Source organism: Danio rerio, chromosome 13 (assembly GCF_049306965.1).
Source record: "Danio rerio strain Tuebingen ecotype United States chromosome 13, GRCz12tu, whole genome shotgun sequence".
Lineage (NCBI taxonomy): Eukaryota > Metazoa > Chordata > Actinopteri > Cypriniformes > Danionidae > Danio > Danio rerio.
This window is the reverse complement of record NC_133188.1, coordinates 34,001,747-34,010,887: the sequence shown is the minus strand read 5'-3', so window position 1 is coordinate 34,010,887 and position 9,141 is coordinate 34,001,747. Positions and strand designations below refer to the sequence as shown.

At 34.3% G+C, this 9,141-nt stretch overlaps 1 protein-coding gene across 2 annotated transcripts in view; it reads left to right on the top strand.

Moving 5' to 3' along the window:
* The window catches only part of zcchc24 (zinc finger, CCHC domain containing 24), a 67,454-nt gene that overhangs the window by 30,001 nt on the left and 28,312 nt on the right, over positions 1-9,141 (top strand). The window lies entirely within an intron of this gene.

The following is a 9,141-nucleotide window of genomic DNA, read 5'->3' as shown; positions in this document are numbered from 1 at the left end:
CAATACTCAATATAACACTGAACTGTTTCATACATGATTCATTATGCATATGTAAATTTACATGCAATATTTTTGGTTTGGCATTTAAATAAAATAGGTAGCATTTTTGCATTCCCCCTATACATTTAATTACTCTCTGAACTGGCTCTGTGTACCTCTATATACATATTCTGGAGACCATCAAATATGTCTCAGGAGCTATGTTTTTTTTTGTGTCCATTTTTGTTTTTCGTGAATCCATGAGAGGCCTTTGTGTATGCTTTTTCAGATCTCAAATTTCTCTTTTGAGTGCCATGTGCACCTGCTGTTCTCTCGTAAATCCACCAGAGGTTGCTGTCGACAGACTGACTGACCGATCGACTGACCCACCCTCTACCTTTCCTCAACCCAACCAATAGTATCTTAAAAAGCACAGATTGACGCGCCCACCCACTTCCCTAAACCCACCTGACAAATTAAAAAGCAATTCAGAAAAAGAACCATGTTCTTTACCATGTTTTAACACATTCTCACCCTGTTATTTACTTGTTTGTTTATTTTTTGGCTTCTGTTTTTGTCGTACCTGTTTTCTGAAACCATTCTTCACCGGACTTAAAGCCCGTTGCCATGGTCATCTCCACTCCACATCTCAAGTCCATTGATGTACATGGTGAGCTAACTGGTAGCAGCCGAAAAGCCGTCACACCACTTCGTATTGTTCATTTTAAAAATGAAATGCAGGCCTACTTTTCAGAATGTCGAATAATTGAGCACTAAAAATAGGAGTACTTTCATGTGAAAGTGACAAGTGTGACATGTCCAGTCATACATGCCATCATGATCTCCCTAGTTTTAACTGGATGTGAGCACATGTGGGACCAGAAGCGCACAGTGTACATTGCTATCCATGTTTAAACTAAACTCATGAACATTTGTTATTTAAACTTTAAACCTCAAGGTGTGAATATGTTTGATAATTTTCCTCATCTGAATAGGAGTATGAAAGTTAGGACGTACAAATTATTATCTCTTGTTCTGAATGGACAAACTCAAATATGTCCAATAATTATGTCAATGTGTCCCACTTGACGAGAATTTATATATAGACTTGATGGCCATGCTTCTCTGAACTCAGTAAAAGCTAAAAAGCAACAAAGCTATCTCATGCATATTAAAATTTGCATATCTTTTATAATAGAGTCCGCTGATAGGTTCAAATGCTTTCTCATGAATAATGCAGTCATGCTGAAAAGTCGATGACGTCACTTTGTACTGGCCAGTGCTGACGGCCAATATCTATGCTGGAATTAGACCTCATTGTCATGACGTTGAAGGAATTAACTAAAAAAAAATGCAAAAACATAATTTTATAATGAAAAATATGTGTCCTAATAGTGTTTTTAGCAATGTAGGACAGATATATATATATATATATATATATATATATATATATATATATATATATATATATATATATATATGTATATATATATATATATATATATATATATATATATATATATATATATATATATATATATATATCTATCAACATCTCAAACAATGTGTTTTAGTGCTTTGTGACCCTTTAAAGTAAACATTTGAGAAATAATATGTTATTTGTAACATTGGCGTCTGTGAATTGTCAAATAATAAAAGTATCCTATTCCTGTTTCTGTGTTTTATATGTTAATCAAACAACAAAATGCAATGAAATCACTCATTACTCTTGGCTAAATAGTTGTTGTAACCAACATAGGCTCATTCTGAAAATGTAGCCATATATACATTTCTGGAGATCGCAAATTATGTAGCTGGAAGTGCGTATGGCTGCATTTCATTTTTAAAATGAACGCTACAGGGCGGTATGATGCCAATCCTTTTTGTGCTTACCAGCCGACCGCTTACCTCCATATGGACAGCTTTCACACTGCTACCAGTTTGTCCTGTTAGCTCACCATGTACTGTATGTTGGCAGACTTGAAATGCAGAGAGGATTTGACCACGATGACGGGGTTCGAGTCCGGTGAAGAATGGTTCCAGAAAGCAAAAAAGACAAAAACATCAAGCCAGAAACATAAATAAACAAGTAAATAACAAGGTGAGAATGTGGTAAAATCTAAAAACGTGGTAAAAATCAGACGAGGGCTTTTCTTTTTCTGGATTGTTTTTGAAAATTGTTGGTCTGGTTTAGGGAAGTGGGTGGACAGGTCAATCAATACAATTGGTTGGGTTTAGGGAAGGAGGAAGATGGGTCAGTCGATCGATCAGTCAGTCAGTCAAACAGTTAGTTGACAGCGGCCTCTGGTGGGTTTATGCGAGAACAGCAAGCGCAAATGGTGTGAGAGAAATTTAAGATCTCAAAAAGTGTGCATAGTGGCCTCTGGTGGATTCGCAAAAAACAAAAGCTGAAAAAAAATATCGCTTCTGGGATATATTTGGTGGTCTCCAGAAATGTACATAGAGCTAAATTTTAGAATGAACCTGGTTGTAACGTCAACATTTTTTTGCCATTATTTAATTTCAACAGTGAAAATAATTTACAGAAAGCTTAAAAAAACTAAAAAGTAGTGATTATTTTAGATGTATCTTTGCTTTTGTTAAAGTTTATTTTCACTAGACAGTCTCCTGTTTTTTGACTGAGCATATCTAACCGTATCAAAACGTGACCCAAAATCAGTGATATAAACAATTTTGTAAGTGATTTTACTACACCCCTTAGAGTGGACTGTATTTCATCACATAATCTTGGCTGCCAAAAAAAAAGTACAGCAAATTTTGTTGAGAATCTTTCTTTTTTACCTTATATCATCAAACAAAAGAGCCTTTGACAGAAAGAGCGGTTCCCATAACCTCTGGTTCATAAAATGTCACTCATGATTTGATTACACTCTTGACTGACAAGCCTCCACGATAAGGAAGCGCATCATTTATAATACTAGAGCACACAGCCAACAGCACGTGTCTCTGTGATGTCTTTTCCTGTAAAACCAGCAAGTAATGACCTGGAATGAAGCTCTTGATCCTTGAGAAGAGACTAAACAGCTCTAACTGTGCAGGCACTCTCAGAACTGTTTACATCTCTCTTGATCTCTTCTCAATTTCCAATAGCAGGTCGGTTTCAGGCAGCAATATGTGAGAAAGTATGCTGTTGTAAGTGCAGCCAAAATTAACATCTTTTAGGGAGGCAAACTGGATTATTTACATGTTATCCAGGTTCCAGAAAATATGGATTTGGCCTAGACGGTTTCTGTATTCATTAACCGAATTGGTAATCTTAGGTAAAACAATGGAAATATTTCTGAAGATGATGAATTATCGTCAGTACAAGAAAAAAAAAGCAAAAGTATACTTTTCAAACAATATTGATGACTCCTCAATAAGATCCATATGTGAGATGTGAAACTTATTGCCAGCATGTTTGATCAATAATCTGTAGTTTATACACTTGCCTGATTATGCAAGCTGATTAAAATAAACAGCAAAGGCTTTTGAATTGTTACAAGCTGACTAAAATATATTTAAAAAATAAAAATATATATACAAACTGTTCTTTAAACATTGCTTTAATCAAATTATCCTGAAAAATGTATCATATTCTTAATAAATATATTATCAGACTCCCATGTTTAGGTTCAATAATTTCGCTTGAATGGCAGTGAAAAGGTTATTATTCTGTCATTGAAATGTTTTAAATTAATGAAGTGAAAATACTGAACCTAAATACAGGAGCCTGATAAAATTGCTATAAAAAGTATATAAAGAATATAGTAATATATATTAAATAAAGAATATAAATAAAACATGGAAACATGGAAGAGATGTTATGAATTTACTGTATTTATTATGTATGAATTTGAGTAAAAAATGTTTCCTTTATTCTGTAAATGTCTGATAACTTCCAAACTTTAAATAAAAATCATTTAATTTAGAGCATTTAGTCAAAAATAAAAAATGTTTTTAATTGTTCTGATCATAGAGGTGGCACTGCGGCTCAGTTAGCATTGTCACAAGAAGGTTACTGAGTTGAGTACGTCTAGACTAGTTGGCATTTCTGTGTGGAGTTTGCATCTTCTCCTCGTGAATAGGATTGTCATTTTTTTTTTTTTTTTATCTGAATGGAGTGCTAGTCCATTACGGAGCCCCTGCAGGAAGTATGACAGGAGACAGATGATGATTATTCAATGTTTTATCTATTCAGAATGTGGCACTTTACATCCTCTCGTATTTCACAGTTCTCAATTGAACAGAGGAGGTCATATGTGTGGTTTAATCTGAAATAAACATATAAAATATGAGAATCTTTCAGTATACATTAACACAAATATTCACCTCAGCAAACATCTTAAATTAACATGAATATAAAATATGATGAGATAGGCGCTAAATATAGGCAAGGGAAACACCCGAGAGTCATTCCGTCACATTCTTTGAACTCCAGTATGAACTAATATTATCAGTCTGCCATGCTGCAGCAGGATTACTATTGATAAACAGGATTACTGTAACCTGATGAATAAAGGAACATAAATCAACTTACAGTCATGCGCTCAGGTTTCCCACTCATCGAAACCAGAAGAGAATGAATGAAAGCAAACTAGACCGTACTGACAGACAGTTGCCTTTGTTCTGAAGATGCCCATCTAGATCACATGCACGATAATAAGTCTGTTTTATATAAGTCTGTTCAATAAGGAATTTAGTACACCCCATGCATACGTGGGTTGCCTCCAGGTACTCCGGTTTCTCCTGAAGTCTAAAAATGCGCTATACAAAGGTGAATTGAATAAACTAAATTGGCTGTAGTGTATGAAGGTGTGTATGAATGAGAGTGTGTATGCATGTTTTCTAGTACTGGGTTGTGGCTGGAAGGGCATCCGCTGTGTAAAAACATATACCACAATAGCTGATGGTTCATTCCACTGTGGCAACCTCTGATAAAGAAGGGACTAAGCCAAAAAGAAAATGAATTATTGAATGTTCTGATTATGGTTATTCAGTCAAATGTTCCTTTCCTAAAACTTGGTATTGTGTTGACTAAAAATGTATATTGTAAATCCAGAGAGATGTTGAATTTCCAAATGGGCTCTAAAAGCTAATTTGTCCATTGCTAAAAAAAAAAAAAAAAAAAGCCATTTGTGCAGAGCTTGGGCCCTGAATGTTAAATCATGTCCGATTTAATACACCGACCTAGTTTGAACGCAGCAGAGGTTAGCGGCCTCAATGACACTGCTGTGACTGTGTGTGATGAAGTCCTAATTAGAAGAGGAATGCCAAACTTGCCTGTCTAACAGGCACAGCGAGCCATCTCTGCCTGACGGTGCACAGATAGAAGGCCATCATTATAGCCCACATTTGTTCTGACTAAATTTAAATGTGAAATTCAGTGTTATTTCAAGATTAGTCTCCCTTGGGCTTTGGATGCAGAGTTTTGATCTACAGCGCAGGCCCACTTAAAGTGTTTACGCTTGTGTTTGATAAGCCTCTTGAAAAATATCAGTGGTTTGCCAGCTATTTGCCTGTCACCAGTTGCAACTGAGTGCTGAGATGATTGCCTAACACTGGTTTGTGGATCTGTTCATGCCATCAGTTTTGACATCAGATAATAACTTGTAACTTGTGTATTATTATTTTCTTATCTAACTCTTCTTTATTGTTAAATATGAACTTTAGCTTGATCAGCACAACTGGGTTCAATTCATTTAGTGCAACTTTATTTTAAATACAATCATATATTACAAATTGTAAAACAAAACCAAGGCAGCTTTTCTCATTTTGCACATTTCTAAGTTTAGGGTAAAGCACTAGTAAAACATTCAAAGCTGTTGTTACTGCTGTTTATAGCAAGTGACAAAAGGTAACTGCAGACCGTTCTTTATGTTGCATCAGTAAAGTTCAGCCACAACTGAAAATTCTGTCATCATTTATTCACTTTTCATTTGTCACAAATCTGTTTCTTTTTTCTGTTGAACTCAAATGAACAAAATATTGAACCCCATCATGGAAGCCGGTATACAATTGACTTCCAATTGTCTTTGCTTTTCCTACTATAGTATGTAACAGGTTACTGGTTCTTAAATGTTCTTTAGATTATCTTTTTTTTGTTTGTGTGTTAAAAAAAGAAAAGAACGAAACGCATAAAGCTCTGGAAACACTCGAGTAAGTAATGTCAATTAAAATGTTTGGTTGAACTTTAAATCACTTTAAATGTAACTAATTTTAAAAAATGCACGTGTTTGGAGAAAATACTGTATATTATGTACTGTATGAACTTATATTATTTCATTAGTGTCAGTTTTACCACTAACATTCTCTTGAAGGGATATATAGTACCAATGCAATTTCACAGCAATTCGTAACTTTTTGATTTAGTGGCTAATTGGTATGAATTTGGACAATCTAATTCGTACAATTTAGCTCGATTTGCTCATCACTCATTGACTGTTGGGGTTAGGGGTGGGGTTGGGTGCCACGCCTTCTTTTTAAAATCGTACATTTTCGTACAACTAACCTCGAATGTTTACAAATTAGCCACTAAATTCACAAAACGTAAAATACTTCCGTTTCCTCGTGAGAATTATAGAATTATAAGGTTCTATCTGACATTTTTTTTGTCAAAATTGAATTATTCACAATTTCTTATTAAATGACATTAGTTACATTATGGGATTTTTTTTATAAGTTGTTTACATTTGAAGTCTTTTTATTTAAAAAAACAAATGTTAAACACATACTGTTTGCTATATGAAAAGCAAAAACTTGCATTCAATAGCTGCTCAATATCTCAAAATCATTCAGAACGCAGATAGAACCTTATAATTCCAAGGCGATGATACATACAATTTGGATACTCTTGTTATTAAATTGCAAGGGAAGGTCAACAGAGTAATTAAAAATGTAATAGCAAATTAATTACAAACCTAATTACTTGCAGACATTTAATCAATCATAAGTACAGTGTAAACACATGTATTTATGCAATAAGTACATTGTAGCATATCATTAATTTCAGTGTAAGTACATATTCATTAAGGCCAACTAATATAAATTGGGATATAAGTTGTTATTTAAAATTATTGTATGTATTTAATACCCTTTCAGTAATATTCTGATAATGAATATATTAAATATCAACAGATGGATTAATTACCAATTGCACTGTTAGGGTAGTTTGAAAGTATAAATTGTATTTTAGCTTATTGTCTTAGATTTGGCTAGGTGGGGCTACTTGAATGAAAAAAAACCCCTTTCTTTTATAATATATTGACATCATTATACGGAAGAAAATCTATTATTTTGAACATTAAGCAGTCATTTTCTGTGTCATATAGGGTGGATGTAAATGATCTTTTGATGACATATATTTATTTATAATGTTTTAAAAAATAATATTTATAAAAATATATTTTTTATAGTTTATAATAATTTTCTTATATTTAAATGAATGAAATTAAATATTTTGGAGTATTGCAGATTAAACTGCAAAATTAAATTGCCTACTTCCCAGTCCCAGCCAAGAATCTGCCATTGAAATAAATGAAAATTGATAAAGGATGGCTTTCTCCAGTTATTATACACCTCCTTGAACTTGACAGAGGATAGTTAGTATATTATTTTCACCTTGAATGGAGTGGACTATTGCCCATATTTCCATCAGGTACCGTCAATTGTACTTGTTGGCCCATTATTGTCATCAATTCATCAATCACTTCATGATTTTTGGAAATCCTCTGTGTTTTCTTGGTGAAACTGGGGCAGGGATGAACATAGCAAACACTGTGGAATGTTAATAACTAGTTCATTTATTTGTGTGACTGAATGCAGTTTTATTGCCTATAAATAAGAAGTGCTGGTTCCCAAGAAATGATTTATTGAGTGTTATGATATACAGCCTCCAGTGGGGGCTGCGAAACTAAGCTCTTTGCTGTTTTTGCTATAAAATCCTTTGTTTTGAGATTTTGGAGAAGTTTACGCTATCGTTGCTTTTGGTTCATGACTGGAAAGCTGTTTGGAAATGTTGCACAAGTACAACATTTGCTGAGGATGTTGCCTCATGATTTTATTTTTCCCAGAAATCCTGGATAGTTCATTAGATTACTCATGTGGGCATCTCAGAGACTGATCCACACTGACCCCTGGATGTCCGGCAAAACGCATAATTATTGAAACAGCTATGATGGACACATTAACAGGCTATGATCATTTGAGCCATATTCATGCATGCGAATTATAAGACGGATAGTTCTGGCTGTAAATTCTGGCTGGATGACCTGCATTCAAAGACAAGCCATCTATATTAATATGCCAAGTTGCTATGGTGCTTGGCAGTCATTTCCTGCCAATAGGTTATAGTTTACTTCAGCATTTCTTTATTTATTACTATTAATATTTGATTTCATTGAATACTGCTGTTCTCCATCAATGATCTGAATTTTTATGAAAGTAATAAGTGACTTGAGGTTGTGTATTACAGTGATTTTACCGCAGTTAAGAGATCATAAACTAGAAGGCAATAAGCAGAGAGCGCTCCATAGCCAAGATAAAATCACTGTAATGGATGTCCTCTCATGGCTTATTAAACCCTCTAATAAGCATTAAATCAATTGTTAAAGTGATGTAAACAATGTAAAAAGTTTCATATTTAAAAAGAAGCAATTAAGCACTGTCATTTGTTTCTTCAAAAGCTTTATTTAAAATTCTCCATCCCAAAAAGTAAAGCAGTGATTGCAGCTTTTATATTTAGCTCTGTAGAAGATAAGAATGCTTATCTCAGCAGTCATTGCTCGGAGGGAGCAGCTGCTTGTGGACAAATTAAGGAGACTGAGCAATGCCTGTCTTTGTGCAACTAGAATCTCCTATACAGCTAAAAATAAGTGTGTGCATAATCAAATGTAATATTTGTGTCAGGCCTGATCTGTACATCTTTCACTGACTGAATGCCGGTGGTACCTAACTTGCTGGCGTTTATAAATACGTTTTTTATAAATAAGTAGGTGTATGTTCTGCGGTGCGCTTAAGCATAAAGAGACTCTCTCAGACTTTAGCTGGAGGCCAGGAGCGAGGGTTGCCTGCCTCTGCATCCTCTGTTTCTTTCACACTAGTCAGTATATATGGGTTTGGTCTTGCTATATTAGTCTGGAATCTATGAAATGCCAACTCCCA